Source organism: Staurois parvus, unplaced genomic scaffold, assembly GCF_062004578.1.
Source record: "Staurois parvus isolate SC_StPar_1 unplaced genomic scaffold, SC_StPar_1.0 ptg000401l, whole genome shotgun sequence".
NCBI lineage: Eukaryota > Metazoa > Chordata > Amphibia > Anura > Ranidae > Staurois > Staurois parvus.
Window position 1 is genome coordinate 6,803,861 of NW_028318197.1, and position 20,839 is coordinate 6,824,699.

A 20,839-nucleotide genomic window follows, 5' to 3' on the forward strand; every position below is an offset into this window, starting at 1 on the left:
TTCTTCTCATAAAGCTACCTACAAAGAAAATGTTAATAGTTATGAATTCTTTCTACTGAAACTGGCCGCAAAGAGGAATTTTTACATTATCTTGCTTACCTGTTGGTTCAGTATATTTACTGATGACCACATTTTAACTTTTTGTATTTGTCAGGTATTTAGCTAATTGCATACCTATTGTATAAATTACAGGTCTGTGGACATGAAAGTCACAAACCCTAGATCTTGTACAACCTCTTGTGCCATTGGTATTCTGAATTGTCCTCTGACTTGTACTGGAAAACATTTCCAGAATATTGATCCCCTCTTCGCCATGTAGTACTCAGTGTTTTCTCCTGCCAGCCTCCACATCACTACAGGACACAGTAGTGACCAGGGGCAGACTGACAACTCATGGGGCCCCCGGGCAATTGGGGATCATGGGGCCCCTATGTCCTGGCCCACACTCAAAACACACCCAAAAAAGCCTATAAAAGGTATCAGAGGCATTTTATGGGGCCCCCCAATGACCCCGGGCCCTCGGGCAGTGCCCGAGTGCTCAAATGGTCAGTCCACCCCTGGTAGTGACATGGGTGTTGATGGACAAAACCGCTGAGCAATGTGGGGGATAACCTCTTCTGGAAATATTGGTTTCCCAGCAGAATTCAGTGAATAATTCTTTAGCAATGGGGCGGAATTTGGCTGTGTTAGCAACAAGAGGGGTAAGTATTTACTCCCTTCCTTTGCACTCAAGTCTTTATAATCTTTTTCATTTTAATGATGGTTTGATTTGACATTTTAATGTCACTTTAATTTTCATCATGAAGAAAAGCCTAATTAAATCTATTCTCAAAGATGTTCCTCCCCATCTTCCTACCAATTCTGCCTAACCTGCATTAAAAAGATGTGCGTACTTAAGTAATTTTAATCTACTCTGGTCTGGCCATGTGATCCGACATCTCCAACTCACCTGTGTCAGTGAGCAGCTGCTGCAGGGGTTAGGAGAAGGTGCCAACAAAGGCTGGGTTATGGGAGCCTAAGGGTGATATCACAACTCCCAGAATTCAAAGCCGTTGTAGAGCATTCCCTTACACAGAGCTGCATGATCATGTGACCGGTATTGAGTGGAATTAAAATAGATAAGTACAGAGATATTTTTTCTACAGGTTAGCCAAGATAGGTAGGAAGAGGGGGGGAACATTTTTAAGAATAGAGCTAGTTAAGGGTTACTTTAAAGTAATCAATAATCTCTACACTGAATAGTCTTCCTTTTCAGATTTACAGGATATTTATTTCCACACATCCTGTTAACAAACCAACAAATTGAAGCAATTTCATTTTAACTTGTACCTTCTCAACATTATTCTGGTCAGCTTAGTATACAAATGTGCTAAAGATTTTAATTCACTCGGCAGAATAACAGATGACAATACATCATCCCATAAAAGTCAGGTTTGTTTAATTATTAGCTGTTTAAGGCAGTAAAAATACATTGTGTAATCACATTGCACTTAATGCTTGCATAATAGAACAATGAAAGAAAGAATGTTTGAATTATGTAAATTTAAACTGTATGCACTTATTTATCTTTTATGTTAATTGTTTGAACTTTTTACTAATGTAAACTACTGTAATTTTAAATAAATCTAATAGGAAACTTTCACTGGTGTCAAAAATCCAGTGTAAATTTACTTTGCAAATAGGCTTTGAAGGCATGGCTTGTGCTGCAAATCTTGAAATGTCCATTGAAATGTGTATTGAGTCATTTCCAGCATACTTACTCGCATCACATAAAAATTGAAATTATTTTGATTGTGCTTTGTAGTACTTACAGTTTAATATTGTGTTGTTCAGGCTTAGGAAATAAGTGTACAGCTCTGCAAACTATCAGTGCAAGAAGACACCTTTTCATAGCAAAAATCTTGTTCAAACTGCTGCTCTATAAGAAGGGAATCCAGTCACACCAAGTAATTGGAAAACTGAAGCTTCGCAACCTCAGAATGCTGTACACATGATCAGGTTTGAAAGAGAATCCTTCATACAACCCAAATATGCAAACACAGCTCCACCAGTGCATACCCATTATTGTCCTTGGTTCTTACTCGTTTTCTTCTGTCTCTGGCATTGCCCTACTTGGCTGTCCTAAATATTTGACATGCCAGGATTGCCCGTTTGCAGGACAGAAGATTTCCCATTCTTAGAAAGCCTTTCACTCATGGGTTCTCATTGTCAATAGGAAGAGGGATCCTTAATTTATACTAACACAATTGAATTCACTTACCATAATGTCAATGATTTTTTTTCCTTTTCCTTGCAGAGTGGTAGACATTTATTGTGGAAGTGTCAGATTGCAGGGCATCAAAGTAAAGCAATGCACAAGGCACGTAGGCTGTGCTCCCAGTATACCAGTCTTAATTTTCAATACTTTAATAGTATAAAAGTGAAACCCTCAGTAATGATCTCCTCTTATGCTGACCTTATGACATCAGTGCTTTCTTTTACAAGTGTTTATTGAGAAATATAAGCCAAGGTAACATTGTTGACAATGCCATAGAATAAACTGGCCTGGACAAATACAGGTGGTCAACAGTGTACAGAAGTAGTAATAAGATAGCAACAATAGATAGCATAGTCTAGGATATGTTGGATAAGGGCTCCTTTTTTAAATTCAACAGTTACAGAAATGAAAATATGTGCAGGGACCTGGAAATTAAGATCATGGTAGTGTTCCAGGTGTGGCTAAGGGGCATAAACAGAAAATTCAAAAAGGATATTTTAGGTGACATATGTCAGGAAAAGGCTTTAGATCTGGGTAGAGATTATCAGAGCTGCAAAGGTGAGGAAGAGAGAGAAGATAGTAAAAGGGAAGAGAAAGGCAAAGAAAAGTGAATGTAAGGACAAAACAGAAAGAATGCAATTGGCAGGGGAAGGGAGGGGCTCCAGGGCGTCAGCTTACTAAAGAATAAAATTCTCAATAGGGATTTATCAAACCAATGGGGATGAGAGTAATATTTCCAAGGCTGTCAAGTGAGGAGGAATTGGGCTTGGGTAATCTAGCATTGTCATCAATTTGATATCACTCAACCTATTTTTTACTACTTCAAAACTTAGGGTAGAAGTCATCCAGACCCTAGCAATTGTGAGATTGATGGCCATGAAAATATGTTGAACCAATGCCCATTCCATGTGGAAAAGGTTAGGGATAGATTTATTAAGTAATGCCTTGTAAGGGTTTTTATTGAGATTAGTATTAAATAATGTGTACATTAGGTTATAAACCCATATCCATAGTCTGCTAAATGTTGGGCGAGTCCAAATGTGTGTCATTGTGCCCTTGTGGGAACAGCCGCATAAGCAAGTGGAGGGATATGTCTGTATAAAACAAGGCTAACAAACTAAATACCACCCCCATACAAGATTTCATTAGAGTTTTTAAGAATTAAACATTTCTAGAGCTTTTGGTTGTAGTTTTCCAGATGATCTGCCAGGCTTCTAGTGACAAGGATATGTTAAGTTTAGTTTCCCATTGAGTTTGGTATGGCCTAATGACAGTTCATTTAGATGACACAATAGATGCGTGGATGAGGAAAAGTTTAAAATGCCACCGTAATGCACAGCAAATATGTTGGTATTATTGCACTATTCATAGAACCAACAAAAATGTATAATAGCTCTTACATGATGACAACTAAATGTGTGGTTCGCAAAAATGGTGATTTTAAGAATTATGTGATGATTCTGACAAGATATTAAGCTTTGCAACTAATTCACCTGGAGAGCCTATGACTACTTTAGGCTGCACCTCGAAATGGATCCTATGGAGGACCTGGCTTGCATATACAGTATATGTGATACAATTGTCCACAGTAATTACCACTCTCTGCAAGACAGGAGATGCCTAATTATTTATATGATTTGAGGATCTTCTACATTACAGGAGAGCACCACTAATTTTAGTTAGCATCCATGGGTGATACATCCTAATGATATATGGTGTATATTTTTGGCTGTATATGCATATAATCTATCTATCTATCTTGAACAAAGGCACTCCCATTTAGGAATCATTATTTACCACTTGACCTCCAGCAGGTTTTACCCCCTTCATGACCAGGTTTTTTTTTGCTATTCAGCCCTGTGCTAATTTAACTGGCAATTGCTCAGTCATGCAACACTGTAATGTAATTTATATTAATTTTTTTTCCACATAAATAGAGCTTTATTTTGGTGGGTTTTAATCACCCCTGAGTTTTTCATATTTTGCAATATAAACAAAAAATACCAACAATTTTGGAAAAAAACCTCATTTTTCTTAGTGTCTGTTATAACATTTTGCAAGCAAATAATCTTTCTTCATAAATTTAGGCCACAGTGCAGTCTGCTATACTTCTTTGGTAAAAAAAAACAAACAAACAAAAAACAAATCAAAGTATATTATTTAGTCTGTGTGAAAGCTATAGGGTTTGATTTACTAAAGGCAAATAGACTGTGCACTCTTCAAAGTGCTGTTTCTCCAGAGTTTAATAAATGAGGTAAAGCTCTACTTTGCAAAGAATACCCAATCACGTGCAAGGAAAATAAAAAAAACAGCATTTTTGCTTGCACATGATTGGATGATGAAAGTCAGCAGAGCTTCTGCTCATTTACTAAGCCCTGGAGCAACTGCTCTTCCAAAGTGCACAGTCTATTTGCATTTAGTAAGTCAACCCCATAAAGTATATGTATATATATTTGAAAATTGATCAGTCCTGATATACTGACAGTCTATCTCGTTTAAAATGCCAGGACAGTACAAATACCCCCAAATGACCCCTTTTTGGAAAGTAAATAGTCCAAGGTATTTAGTAGGAGGTGTCATGCCTTCAGCAATTTGTTCTTTGTTAATTAGTCATTATTAGTATGACTTATCAGTTTGTAATTCTCTGTTCATTGTGTAACTGCTCCATCTAGTGGCTGTTTGTATACACTGCATCTTTTCACAGTAGAAGTTTGACCCATTTCAGCTTCCATAGCTTGTAGCCTATGAACTCTGATTACATCATCAGCCCTGCTCATAGCAGCCATTTCCTCATCACAGACTCCATTCCTGTGGTAACCACGCTGCTGGTAGGATCCAACCCTCACATTCAGGCTCACAATAGCATCGTCGGTACGTCTACACACATGTCTATATCTTATGCATCTGTGTTTTATGTAACCTACATGTCTTACATGTGTTTATATGTGCATTGCCTTACTGTAATGTATAATATGCTTTGTCACATGGCAGACAGTGTTACTAAGCGCCTTATTTTCTGTTCCTCAGTTTCACCTCTTATATCTTTGCAATAAAGACAAAGTTGGACGTTGCTTCTTTGTCAACTCATTGCCGAGAAAGGTTTAGCTGTCTGTCAAGCTATGTACCTTCACACATAAGGAGGACAGAACAGTGAAACGACGGCTTCTTACAAGCTGGATACGAGGACTGCGACTCCTGAAGTCCTGACTGCAGTGAAACGACGGCTTCTTACAAGCTGGATACGAGGACTGCGACTCCTGAAGTCCTGACTGCAGTGAAACGACGGCTTCTTACAAGCTGGATACGAGGACTGCGACTCCTGAAGTCCTGACTGCAGCGAAACGGTGGCTTCTCACAAGCTGGATAGGAGGAACTACGCAGCATCGCCACCCACATCGGTTGCAAGTGTGCTAACCCGTTCACAGCATCATCATGTCAGCAAAGGAATCCGGACAGTTCGAGACAAGGTCTCGCATCTCAGTTAACTCCAGAGGCTCAGGGAGATCTTTGAGCAGCTCCACCGTCGCCATTGCCCGCGCGAAGGCCGAGGCCGCCAAAACCCGCGCGACATTTGCCGAAGAAGAAAGACAATTAAAAATAGAGAAAGCATGCACGGAAGCAGCTCTAGAAAAGCTAACTGTGGAAAAAGAAGCTGCAGCTGCTGTAGCAGAAGCAGAGGCTTTAGAGGAAGCAGCAAACTTCACAAGCGATAGACTCAGCTACATAAGTAGGCCCGAACCCAGTCTTCACAATAACTCGCAACGCACTTCAGATTACGTACTGCAACATGCTAAGTCAGAAGACAGCCTAAATCCAGGTCCAAGAGCGACATCAACCCCTGCTAAGGAGCTCCAACAGACTCCAGTCATACAACAAGCGACCTCAGTTAACCAAAGACCCTGCATGGAACAAGTCGACGGTTCCATAGGACATCAACCCTCAATGCAACCTGCATTCAAACCCACAAATGATCGCAGTATGGTCAAACCCTTTAAGGAAGAACAAGTAGATGGTGCCTATTACAGCAACAATCTGTCAAACAGAGATACAGGTATGTCGGATTTTCTAAAATTCTTTGCCCGACGTGAGTTAATAACCAAGGGACTCTCCAAGTTTAATGACAGACCTGAAAGCTATAGGTCATGTCGATCATCATTCAGGAATAATATCAGAGATCTGGATCTGTCTGCATGTGAAGAAGTAGATCTTCTTGTCAAGTGGCTAGGAAATGAGTCGACAGAGCTTGCAAGGCGGATTAGAGACATTAATATTAACTACCCAATCAGAGGGTTAAACATGATATGGGAGAGACTTGAGGAGTGTTACGGCTCACAAGAAGTGATAGAGAACGCACTTTTCAAAAGAATTGAGGATTTCCCTAAGATCCAAAACAAAGATTCCCAGAAGCTAAGAGAACTGAGTGATCTGTTAACAGAGCTACAAGTTGCCAAAACTGAAGGAGACTTACAAGGTCTGGCATTCTTAGATACTGCACGTGGTGTAAACCCCATAGTACAAAAATTACCGTACAACCTGCAAGAGAAGTGGATTGCTCAAGGCTCCAGGTACAAGCAACAGTACGATGTCTCGTTCCCTCCATTCTCTTTCTTTATGGACTTCGTGCACCAACAAGCAAAAACTAGGAATGATCCCAGCTTTAACTTCTCGATGTTTGACACCGCTTACCCCAAATCAGGTAAACCTATCTCACTTTGTAACATGAAAGGTACACCGGTTGCAGTACACAAAACCAGTGTGTCTCTTAAAGACTCCTCAAACAAAACCTACAGTACTACAGAGTCTGAGACGATCTCCACAAAGGACCCATGCAGAGAATGTCCTCTACATAAGAAACCACACTCATTGTTGAAATGCAGAGGATTTAGAGGAAAACTTCTCAGGGATCGCAGAACTTTCCTCAAGGAAAACCACATTTGCTACAGGTGTTGTGCCTCAACCTCTCATCTTGCAAAGGACTGCACAGCGAACATCAAATGCTCGGAATGCAACAGTGAAGCGCACAATACAGCTTTACACCCTGGGCCAGCCCCATGGACTCTCACACCCCCAGACCAGGCTGTAGAGCACGGCGGGGAGGAGGGAGACACAGTACCTCCTGAAGTGACACCCCAGTGCACCCAAGTCTGTGGAGAAGGTCTTAGTAACAAATCTTGCTCCAAGATTTGTCTTGTTACAGTTTACCCCATCGGTCATAAAGAGAAAGCGGTAAGGTTGTATGCCATCCTTGATGACCAAAGCAATAGATCTCTTGCAAACTCAGCCTTCTTTGATATCTTCAGTATTAAAGGACACTGCTCTTCATATTCACTTAAAACTTGCGCTGGTGTGAGTGAAGAAAAAGGCAGAAGAGCTACTGGTTTCCAAGTCGAATCCATAAATAGTGAAGCATCCCTGCAACTACCTACCTTGATTGAATGCAATCAGATCCCAAACAATAGAGAAGAGATTCCTACACCTGAGGCAGCATTACATCATGAACATTTAAAGACCATAGCGCATCTCATGCCTGCACTCGACCCAAAGGCCCAAATAGTACTTCTCCTTGGGAGAGATATCATAAGAGTCCACAAGGTAAGAAAACAAATAAATGGTCCTCATAGTTCTCCATATGCTCAGAAGCTTGACCTGGGGTGGGTCATCATAGGTGATGTTTGCCTAGGAAATGTTCACAAGCCAACCACAGTGAATTCTCTTTACACAAATACCTTGGAGAATGGACGTCCATCCCTCTTTCAGCCTTGTCCTAACAGATTCCTTCTAAGAGAGAAGCCGGCAAGTGTGCTATATCCTGACTTTACAGAAACCGAGAACCACTCTTGCAGTGAAGACCAAGATCACTTGGGGTGCACGGTGTTCCAGAGGACAAAGGAAGACCACAAGATAGCTCCCTCTATTGAAGATGAGGCCTTCTTGGGCATAATGGAACAAGGATTCTTCAAGGATAAAACAAACACCTGGGTCGCACCACTACCTTTCAAGACACAGAGACGTCATCTTCCTAACAACAGGTATCAAGCCTTAAAACGCTTCTGTTCACTTAGACGCAACTTTCAGAAAAGACCAGAGATGATGGAACATTTCTTCTTATTCATGAAAAAGATGTTTGAGAACAATCATGCAGAAGTAGCTCCACCCCTAAAAGAAAAAGAAGAATGCTGGTATCTACCAATCTGCGGCGTTTACCACCCTAAGAAGCCAGGACGAATCCGAGTGGTATTTGACTCCAGTTCACAGTATGAGGGAGTCTCTCTCAATGATGTCCTTTTGACAGGACCAGACCTCAATAACACACTTCTCGGTGTCCTCATCAGATTCCGTAAAGAACCCATCGCTATAGTTGCCGACATACAACAAATGTTCTATTGTTTCCTAGTAAAAGAAGAGCACAGGAACTTCTTGAGATTTCTTTGGTTCAAGGACAATGACCCTACTCAAGACATCATAGAATATCGCATAAAGGTGCATGTTTTTGGCAACAGCCCATCTCCAGCTGTCGCTATTTATGGACTCAGACTCTCTGCTCAAGAAGGTGAAAAAGACTATGGGAAAGACGTTAAGAAGTTTGTTGAAAGAGACTTCTATGTAGATGATGGCTTAAAGTCGCTTCCCTCACCAGAGGCTGCAATCAGTCTACTCAAAAGGACCCAGAGTATGCTTTCCTGTTCAAACCTCAGACTTCATAAGATAGCTTCAAACAGCAAAGTTGTTATGGAAGCCTTCTCTACTCAAGATCATGCCAGTGATTTGAAAGATCTAGACTTAGCGACAGACCCGATACCCATGCAGCGCAGCCTAGGGCTCAGCTGGGACCTCAAATCTGACACCTTTACCTTTCAGGTCGACCAAGAGCAAAAGCCTTTCACACGACGTGGAGTGTTATCTACCATTAACAGTCTATATGATCCACTTGGATTTGCAGCTCCTGTGATCATCCAAGGTAAGACTCTGCTCAGAGAGTTAACCACAGATACGTGTGATTGGGATTCGCCACTTCCCTCAGAGAAAGAAGCACTATGGATAGCATGGAGAAACTCTCTACAGGCATTATCTAACTTACATATCTATAGGCCATATGCCCACTTCTCCCCTGCAGAAGTTCAGTCTAGGCAGCTGTGCATATTTTGTGATGCTTCGGTAAAAGCAATCGCTGCAGTCGCTTACCTTAAAACTATAAACATTAAAGGTCAAATCCAAATTGGCTTTGTAATGGGCAAGGCAAAACTGGCACCAAGCCCTGAGATTACCATACCAAGACTGGAACTTTGTGCCGCTGTTCTGGCAGTAGAGCTGGCCGATCTCATTGTGTCAGAAATAGATATAAAACTTGTCAGTACAATGTTTCATACAGACAGCAAAGTAGTATTGGGCTACATTTACAATGAGACTAGGAGATTCTATGTCTATGTTCATAACAGAGTTCAAAGAATTAGGAGGTCAACACAGCCTACCCAGTGGTGCTATGTACCAACTGACCTCAACCCAGCAGATCATGCTACAAGAGCTGTTCCAGCAGCTCACCTTAAAGATACTACGTGGTTCACAGGGCCACCATTCCTCTACAAACCTGTACTTGACACCCTGGAGAAATACTCATTTCAGCTATTAGAACCAAATGCTGATGCAGAGATTCGTCCTCATATTTCTGTACTCACCACAAGAGTTTCTCACAAAGAGCTTGGATCCAAACGATTCGACAAGTTTTCTACGTGGAAATCACTGAACAGAGCTATAGCCGGCTTGATCCACATAGCCAGATCCTTTAGAGCCACACCTACAGGATCAGATCACTGCAAAGGTTGGCATTACTGTCACAAGGCCCATACAGTGGATGAGCTCACACAGGCCAGAGACGTTATCATCCGTTGTATCCAACAAGAGGTTTATACTCAAGAATTTGAACTCATCCAAAATCAAAAGAGTGTTCCTAAAGACAGTTCCCTCAAGAGGCTGGACCCCTTCATAGATGCTAATGGACTGTTGAGAGTTGGGGGACATATTTCAAATGCAAAGTTCGAGAGTAAAGAATGTAATCCCATAATACTTCCAAGCAATCACATTGCATCTTTACTTGTGCAACACTACCATGAGAAGACTAAACATCAGGGACGTTTGTTCACTGAAGGAGCCTTACGTACAGCTGGATTTTGGGTAGTGGGAGCGAAAAAACTTGTGAGTTGTCTTATTTTCAAATGTGTCACTTGCAAAAAACTACATGGTATGTTTCAGTCACAGAAGATGGCTAACCTCCCTGCGGACCGACTCAGTATAGAACCTCCCTTTACTAATGTTGGTCTTGACGTGTTTGGTCCCTGGTCTGTCACCACACGGCACACTAGAGGAGGCCAGGCAAACAGCAAACGCTGGGCAGTCATATTTACATGCATGAGTATCAGGGCTGTGCATATAGAAGTTATCGAGTCTTTAGACACATCCATCTTTATAAATGCTCTCAGACGTTTCATCTCCATCAGAGGCCCAGTTAAACTAATCCGCTCTGATAGAGGTACCAACTTCGTTGGGGCCTGCAAAGAACTGCATATCCCCTCAAACATTGACAGTGACCATGTAGAGAGATATCATGCCGCCCAAGACTGTAAATGGACATTCAACCCCCCACATGCGTCTCACATGGGAGGCTCTTGGGAGCGTATGATTGGCATAGCTCGCCGGATCCTTGATTCTGTCTTTCTACAGCTGGGAACTTCGAGGCTCACCCATGAAACCCTCTCAACCTTCATGGCCGAAGTAGTGGCGATCATGAACGCCAGACCTTTGACTTCAATATCCAGTGATCCAGAAGATCCCTTCTTGCTCACCCCTTCCACTCTTCTCACCCAAAAAGTCGGTACAGCATTGGCTCCTCCTGGCGAATTTAGTGCTAAAGACTTGTACAAGTGTCAGTGGAGACGAGTGCAAACTCTAGCAGATACCTTCTGGGATAAATGGAGAAAACAATACATCTCTACTCTACATGTCCGGAATAAATGGCAAACCAGCAAACCCAACATGGAGGTTGGTAATGTTGTTCTTGTCAAAGACTCTCAGTCAAGAAGAAATGACTGGCCTTTGGGACTGATAACCAAGGTGTTCCCAAGTGAAGATGGGAAAGTCAGAAAAGTGGAGGTCAAGGTCTGCAGACAACAGGAGCCCAAACTCTTTCTCAGACCCGTTACTGAACTGGTTTTGTTGCTCTCTCCAGGGGTGATTTAATGTGGTATCCTTTAGATACCAGACGGGGAGTGTCATGCCTTCAGCAATTTGTTCTTTGTTAATTAGTCATTATTAGTATGACTTATCAGTTTGTAATTCTCTGTTCATTGTGTAACTGCTCCATCTAGTGGCTGTTTGTATACACTGCATCTTTTCACAGTAGAAGTTTGACCCATTTCAGCTTCCATAGCTTGTAGCCTATGAACTCTGATTACATCATCAGCCCTGCTCATAGCAGCCATTTCCTCATCACAAACTCCATTCCTGTGGTAACCACGCTGCTGGTAGGATCCAACCCTCACATTCAGGCTCACAATAGCATCGTCGGTACGTCTACACACATGTCTATATCTTATGCATCTGTGTTTTATGTAACCTACATGTCTTACATGTGTTTATATGTGCATTGCCTTACTGTAATGTATAATATGCTTTGTCACATGGCAGACAGTGTTACTAAGCGCCTTATTTTCTGTTCCTCAGTTTCACCTCTTATATCTTTGCAATAAAGACAAAGTTGGACGTTGCTTCTTTGTCAACTCATTGCCGAGAAAGGTTTAGCTGTCTGTCAAGCTATGTACCTTCACACATAAGGAGGACAGAACAGGAGGCATAGTGAGTTTTTTGAAGTTGTATTTTTTTGTCACTTTTTTTGAAAATTAGTGTTTTCTTCACAATTTTTGTACATACTGTCACCAGTGCAGTACAGTGTCATCTTGGTGTGGTGGTGGTCATGGATACTGACTGGGGACAGTATGTATGTCACCAGTCATATTCAGCTTTTTTTTTAACATTTGTTCTTCTTTTTTTCACTTTTTTTTTTCTTTTACATCGGTGTAGTTCAGTGTAGCCATAGTGACACTGTACTAGTCTGGGGGGTGATCTTTTTTTTAATACACTGTTATTGCTTATAACAGTGATGTGTTTTAACTGTCATGAATGGCTTTCCATTCATGACAGCTTGCTTACTGTTGTGATGTTTTCATTGGCTACAGCTTATTACATGGCACAAGGTGCCAGGTACAGTGTGATAGCTGTAGGCCAATCACAGCATCATAACAGTAAGCAAGCTGTTCTTGAATGAAAACATTCATGACAGTTTGGTTACATAATATCATGTGATCGCTATGATTGGTCTTACATGATATCCCAGCCGCTCACAGGGGCCGGGTACCGAGCACCATAATCTGCTGTGTCCACTGAACATGAGCTAGGGAATATATGAGTACGTAGCCTATCCTGTAGCTGATGTCCATCCACAATAGATGTACTGTGGATGGGTGGCAAGTGGTCTAAGGTCATAGTGGAACATACAGCTTCTTCTTATGAAGAGAAACAGGTAGGACTACAAATTACTAAAATTCCTCAAATATACATTGATCACCCCGAGGGGATTGTTTTTTATTGTCAACCAAAGTGGAGTTACTGTTTAAGCTAGGCTTGGTTATAAAGTTTGATTGGTGTGTATAATTTAGAAATCTGTTTCAGTGTGTATGTAACTGTACAACCTCAAAGACTCTTAGGCAACATAAAATAATCAGAGACTGAAGGTACATATTTGAAATCTGTCCCTACCTGGCACAGTTAGTTATTTTACTTCTTTTATGCATAAGCCCACTATATTTAAACTACTTGCAACAAATGTGACAGTGGTCATTAGTTTGCACTCTGTACAGTTCTGTCATATATGCAGAAGTGAGGCTTCATTTGTAATATGATATAATAAATATTGCATGAAGATGCAAAAAAGCCAGTAAAAAATGTGTACCAGGAAAAGATATTTTTGCTCACAAATGAAAAAGATCTACTGCAAGTAGCTGTCAAGCAACAGAAAACAGACAATGGTTAGCTGCAAGTAAATCACTGTAATTGCTCAGGCTTTTCAATGTCTACTAACTGCCAAAATGAAACAGTGGAATTCCACAGCTGTTGAATCATCAGGACACACTTGGTACAGCATAGAGTTAAAGTGTATCTATATATAAAACATTTGTTTCGTTTTTGATAGAGTGAATTAAGATTAGAGCCCCTGCCAGGTTTATTGCTGTCCAGGACAAAGAGAGTGCACCTTCTTCACGGTCCTGGGGAGAACCTTTTCTTTAGACAGGAATTGAAGGAAACTCTTCTATAGGAATGCGATCCAGGTTTGGGCCAACCTTAAGTTCGAGTAGAATTCAAGTGGTTCATAGTTTGGGAAACCAACAAACTAATGCGATCATATGCTGCCATAGAATCCAGTTACCATTAATGCACTCCCTGGCCATGGTCAGATGGTATAGAAGGGCCAGTAATGTGGATTTTCCTATGTGCCAGCCCTCTTTCTAAAAAGGTTAGGCTTCCCAATCTTTTTGTCAGTGTATGTTGAGACATGGGGGTTGATTTACTAAAACTGGAGATTGCAAAACCTGGTGCAGCTCTGCATAAAAACCAATCAGCTTCCAATTTTTTTGCCAACACTTAAAGGGTAAGTTAACTTTTCATCACATGTTATGTGTTACACCCATATTCATGGTAAAACATGTTACTGTAGCGTTGACCCCCCGCACCCCTCTGCAATCCTTCATTGTGACAGCTGGGGGCGATCTGCTCCCCATGTTAGCTGTCACAATTTTTTAAAAAAATGTGGCTGTACGGGGCTCCGCCTAACTGGCAGCGTCCTTCATTCACAGAGTTTTATGAATGGGAATCTACAAGTACCTACAACCTTTGCAGCTGTCAGCTTGTAGTTCTCAATGAACTACCATGACATTGTTGAGCACTTTGGTAATTCATTGATTCTTCCTGTCAGTGTGAAACTGCCTGCCCGTATGATGTAATGGCTGACAGCTTACACTGACAGTCTGCAGGAGTCCTGCATGGCATGACATGCAATGCTTTCCAAAAAATGTGCATTTATTATTTAATTTATCCTTTAATTGAACAAGCTGAAGCTAGAAGCCGATTGGCTACCATGAACAGCTGCACCAGATTTTGCACTCTTCATTTTTAGTAAAACAACTCCATGGAGTAGATAAAAACAGCTGACAGTGCCTTTAAAGGGAGGAGTAATGATGCAAAACATTGCTTACAGTGCTATATAAAGATGTATATAGTGCTATAAATAACATTTCATTGTGCTACATTACAGTGAATTGCAGTGTGGTGAGCTACATAGTGTACGCCATCATGCCTTCATGTGTTATATTGTGCTATATTACTGTAATTTGCAATGTGGTGAACTATATATTATGCCCCCTGAGCCCCCCTTGCTTTTGTGTGATTTCTTTATTTTATTTTATTTTTGTATCAAGGTATTTGTTTTGGACACCAGTGCAAAAAAAGGAGTTTGCAGAACTGGAGAAAGTGCAGAGAAAGGAAACCAAACTGATAGGCATGAGAAGCTCAATTGAATTTATTCTCTCTTTAGAAGAGGTGAATATGTATAAATACATAAGTGGTCCATGTAGTGAACTTGGTGTAGAGTTATTCTTTTTCTTTTCATTACAGAAACCAAGAGGGTACACTTTACATCTGGAAGAAAAAAGATATAGCCTCCACATATGGAAAGACGTCTTCACAGAAAGGGTTGTGAAAATGTGGAATAGACTCCCTCAAGAAATAGTTCTGGCCAGCTCAGCTGATTGCCTTAAAAAATAGCTGGATGCATTCCTAAATGCACAAACTATGCCTGGATATTAACGATTAAAGGTAATAAGGGATTGTTGATCCAGGGAATATTGATTACCTCCTGGAATAAGAGGGATCATAACTGGTTGGCTACCCTTTTAGATCCCCAATACACGAGGGAAAATGGTAGATTACATGCTGCCATCCCAAGGGAGGAAAAATATACACAACTTGCAAGATGTGCTGTGCAAGAATCTCTTGGCCACCTTTCCATTGAGTGGCAGGATCCCCTTTCGTGGCTGATGCCTCCAATACTCAGATTGCTGAAAGGAGGAGGAGCAATGTTTGTGTTGGATGGATGCCTTAGCAATGCTTTTAAAATGGTATATCAATGTGTAATATGATCCTAAGCCCTTGCTTCCCACCCACAGAGCCCCCTCCTACAACAGTGTGCGGGGGGTTCTTTTCTGTCGCAGCCACTGTCACAGTTAAAATCAGTGTAGCTGTGCAAGGCTTCACCCACACAGCATAGTTACATAGTTAGTCTGGCTGAAAAAGACAAAAGTCCATCCAGTTCAACCATAAAAAAAAGTTATGATCCTACACCAACAGATCCAGAGAAAGGCAAAACACCCAGCAAAGCATGATGCCATTTGCTCCTGCAGGGGAAAAAAATTAGAAAAACAAAAACAGACAGAAAAAACAGAAAAAAACTGACATGGGAAGGTTTTTACTGGAAATAATGTGAAGGAAGTTGGTGAGTGCTGCTTCGAGGCCTGACTATGAGGAAGGGTGAGCAGACTATGGCCACTGGATTGTATGCTTACTTTGTGCTGTTGCCTGCCCTTCACCTGTTGTCTCTGAAGAAACACTAACAAGAAAAGCTAACAAGGACCAAGGGGGATTGAAAAATAAGTATCTCACCAAATGTAGCAGCTCCACAAATTTTTACTGGGTCGCTTTCCCAGCCACTCGTGCCAGTTTTTAATTGACCAAAGCAGGGACTGTCTTATGGATAAAATAATAAATACAATTATAAACATTTTTAAAAATGTGTAAAAAAAAAATTAACGAAACAAGAGAAAAAACACTTTAAAGAAATGTAAAAAACATTTTTAAAAATTGTGATGTTGGGTAGAAACATTCTCCAAACAACTCCAGACCTGGAGGAAAATATTGATTTTCAACAGTTATTCACCATGTGTGATTCAATAGGGGAATACTATTCTCCTCCTATAACCCCAGCTCCCCAGTGCCTCTCGTTACATCTTAATCCACTGTCAGGAATGGATTCAGCACTGGTGGTGGGACTCACCTGCCGTGTGGGCTGCAGTACCAGAGCTGACCAGCGGGTACTCTCAGCAGCCAGAAGCTCACACCTGCAATCAGCCAAACCTGGGGCTGATTGCAGAAGGTGTATTTAAGGCATGACCAGGCCTGTGATCTGGGCCTTGGTGTATGTTTTCCCATGAGCCCCTGTACCTGGTATCTTGTGTTCCTGCTTTGTTGCTGACCCTGCTTGATCCTGACCTCTGCTGATCATCTCCTGTTGAACCCGGCATGTGACCCTGACCATTCTCTGCCTGATCCTTTGTACTGCACTGCCTGTGAGTTGCTGAGCCCGGCTTGTGACCCTGACCATTCTCTGCCTGCTCCTTTGGTGCCTTGCTGCCCGCACGTTGCTGACCTGGCCGTCTGACCACGCTACTACTCTGCCATCCATCCATCCTGCACGGATCCAGCCGTCCCTACTCACACCTTCTGCCTCTTCACATCAGGCTTTCTACCTGCACATACCTCTGGTGGATCCCTCTACCACGAGCAGGTGTACTCAGGGGCCGCGACCTGGTTCCTGTCTGCTCCAAGTCCATCCCCACCATCTGGGGCCCTGGTGAATAAGCAGACTGGGACTTAGACTCCGCGCCCTGGGGAATCCTGTCCTGAGGACCGCTAGAGGTACCACCGAACGGTCATTACAGAACCCTACGGCCGGCCTGACCATTCCACCTCTCCAGCCCTGACTACGCCTGTGTTCCTGCACCTACTAAGATTGGTGGAAGGTTGGTTTGTTCACTGTGCGTTTATATATATATATATATATATATATATATATTATATATATCTGGGTGGCTAATAATAAACTGTATTATTATACTATACCTGAAACCTGCGTTTCCCTGTGTCAGTCCACACCTTTCTGGTCATTCCTAGATTCCTGACATCCACAAAGGATGGGAAGGTGGAAGTGGAGGAGGTGAATGAGGAGATGGAGTAGAGGGAGGAGTGTTCTGTCCCCACATGAAGGCGAATAAAGGTATAACTGATAATGGCTGTGTAACTTCCTACCTTCGTATCCAAGCAGTGGAGCAGACCGGACCGGCAGATGCTCAGGTTAGATGGATCCAAACGTATACACAGGAATGAAATCAGCGTGGGTTTATTTGGTCCAAATACAGCGACAAACAGTGATACAATACTGTAAGGTAGTAGAGGTATTGATGCTGTCCTGTGATATCTTTCCTGAGGCTAACTGCTGGTCAAAAACTGATGCCTTCACAAGCCCAGGGTATTGAATGTCCTGTCACACAGCTATAAAGCACATAAAAATGGCTGCAGGAAGTGACCAGAACCAAGGCTTGCCTAAAACCACGCCCAGCAGAGAAAAAACTTACTAGCTATAACAGGGGCATGCAGCATGCAAATTCTGGCCAGCAGATGGCAGCAACAGATCAAGACATAGAAACAAACATGGTGAAATAAGAATTGGTGATGCAATGCACAGTTAAATAACAAATATGAGGGGAACAGCACAAGGAGCAGGACTGGAGAAGTGGCTGTTTGCAACAGTTTTTTTTGCTATATATGATTTTCTATGGCAATATTTTACACATGAAACCCTAGCTAGGCATCAGAAATGGAAGACATTCTTCATATACTGCAAGTCTTGGGGCCTTCATGCTAGAACATTTTCATGGGACCATCATCATTTTCATTACAACATCACATGCCTGACAAAGGGGTCCTGTGTGGCTCCGAAACATAGCACTTTCTTTTGTGATGTGACCTTTTTGCAATAAAAACCTTTTTTGGACCATATTTGAGATCCAAGGTGTGCTGGTGAATATGTACGTTTGTCTTCATACAATTGTGGCTGGAGCTCTCATCATTATCAGCCATTTCTGCAACTCCAGATTGTAACTGATGCATGCTGCCATTTAGTTCTGCACAGTACAGCCACTGTTTAATATTTGTGGCTATTGTCTCTCAAATAATACTCAAATTTCTATTTCAAGATAAAACCTGCCTCATCTCTCCCTCTTATATTGCAACCTAACCAAGCTGTTTACATACTATTAAGTCATGGAGCAATATTTGTGGATATTGTCTATCAGATAATACACCCTAATTTTATTGCAAGATAAAACCTGCCCTCTCTCTTTAACACAATTTCTAACAAACACATACTTGAAATTTATATTTTGTATTTTTGGCTGGGAGGTTCAGAGAATGTGGGATTGTGATTTTGGAGTGTTTTTGTGCAGTCTGTTTGCAGAGACATTTTATTATGCTTCTATCAGTGGCCAAGCAGCAAGAAAAGCTTGTCTTCTTCACCTATAGCCTTGCTATTTTATCTCTCCGACACAGACTTATAGAGATAGGTATACGGAATGGTGTAATGGGAGAGTTTAATTTTTTAAATAATGATCCTTTGATCTGTAGTTTATCCACTTGGGCTGCAGAAGATTGTACCCCCTTCATGACCAGGCCATTTTTTGCTTTTTACAACTGTGCTGCTTTAACTGGTAATTGCGTGGTCAGGAAAAAATGTACCCAAATAAAATTTATATAATTGTTTTTACACAAAAGATTTCTTTTGGTGGTATTCGATCACCACTGTGCTTTTTATTTTTTGTGATAGAAACAAAAAAAGACCAAACATTTAAAGAAAACTATATTTTCTACTTTCTGTTCTAAAAAAATTATCCGATAAACTCAAATGTAGTCATAAAATTAGGCTAGAATGTAATCTGCTACATGTCTTTGGTAAACAAAAAATACCAATATATGCATATTAATTGGTGTGTGTGAAAGTTACAGCATCTACAAACTATGGTGTATATATATATATATATATTTATGAATTTATGCAACTTTTACCTTCTGACTGCCTATCATATTTCTTGAGGTGCTAAAATGCCAGGGCAGTACAACCCCCCCGCCCCGAAATGACCCCTTTTTGGAAAGTAGATACCCCAAGGAATTTGCTGAGAGGCATGATGAGTCCATAGGATATTTTATTTTTTGCCACAAATGTTTGGAAAATGACAATTTTTTTTACACAGAGATGTCCCTTAAGTAATATATTGTTCACACGTGCCATGGGAATATGTGGAATAACACCTCAAAACACATTCTGCTACGTCTCCCAAGTATGGGAATACCACATGTGAAAGGCTTTTTGGCAGTCTAGCCACATATAGGCCCCAAAATCCAATGACCACCTTCAGACTTTCAATGGCCATATTTCCTTATGCCACTTCTTCACTACCTATCACAGTTTCAAAGGCCAGGATAATACAAAGACTCCCAAACAACCCATTTGTGGAAAGCAGATACTCCAAGAAATTTGATAAGAGGCATGGTGAGTATTTTTCAGATACATTTTCTGTCACAGGGTTTTGAAAAAGAAAAAAAAAATTTTGTTTTCTTTCTTCATTTTACAAAAACTTGTGACAACAAATGAGATCTGCAAAACACTCACCATGCCTTTAGCAAATACTGTACCTTGCAGTGTCTACTTTCCAAAAAGGGAAAATTTGGGAGGGAGCTTCTACTATCCTGGCATTTTAGAGCCAACATTAGAAGCTTATGCCACACATCACCCACTCTTCTAACCACTTGATGGCCAAGCCTTTTCTGACACTTTTTGTTTACATGAAAAAACATTTTTTTTGCTATAAAATTACTTTGAACCCCCCAGACATTATATATATATTTTTAAATCAGAGGCCATAGAAAATAAAATGGTGGGTGTTGAAATTTTTATGTCACACAGTATTTGTACAGAAACACAAATTTTTTGGAAAAAAACACTTTTTTCAAATTTTAATGCACAAAAATGCATAATATTGCCCAATTGTTTGATAAAATATAAAAGATGATGTTACTCCTAATAAAACATATCAAACATGACATGATTTAATATTTTGCACGCCTGTGCAACAGCGACAAACTACAAAAATTTTCAATGTGATGCTTTAAAAGCCTTTACAGGTTACCACTTTAGATATACACAGGCGGTCCAGTGCTAGAATTACTGCCCTTAATCTGAAATTTGCAGTGATACCTCACATGTATCATGCAGTCTCTGTTTACATACATTGCACGTGACCACAGGGAGGATGGGGGGTGTCGGGGGTGATTTTCTACAAATTACTTATTTAGCTTTTTTATGTTTACACAGCCCCTTTCATTTTTTTCTAAATCACTTTTATTCTTATCTCGAATGTAAATATCCCCTGTGATAGCAATAGGCAGTAACAGGTACTCTTTTCTGAGAAATCTGGGTTCTATAAGACACTAGATCTCTCCTCTGCCCTTCAATCAACTAATCACACCAAGATCAGTGTGATCAGATGCTTTCCCAATTTTAACATGGTGCTGTTTATATCCAGTGAAAGCGAAATGATGAAATACTCACTGCTTCTGGTTTCTTAGACCATAGAGATGATTGGAGCTATTCCG

At 41.0% G+C, this 20,839-nt stretch overlaps 1 long non-coding RNA gene across 3 annotated transcripts in view; it reads left to right on the forward strand.

Annotated features, from left to right (window-relative positions):
* The window catches only part of LOC149455300 (uncharacterized), a 30,223-nt gene that overhangs the window by 1,622 nt on the left and 7,762 nt on the right, over positions 1 to 20,839 (forward strand). Inside the window, exons 2-5 of one of the 3 annotated variants that reach the window (XR_016314092.1) lie at positions 1,834 to 1,998; positions 14,779 to 14,899; positions 14,975 to 15,175; positions 17,306 to 18,128. This is a non-coding gene — a long non-coding RNA (uncharacterized LOC149455300). Of the gene's footprint in view, positions 1 to 1,833; positions 1,999 to 14,778; positions 14,900 to 14,974; positions 15,176 to 17,305; positions 18,129 to 20,839 lie in introns of those variants that run through there. The other 2 variants (XR_016314091.1, XR_016314093.1) reach the window with 2 other exon arrangements.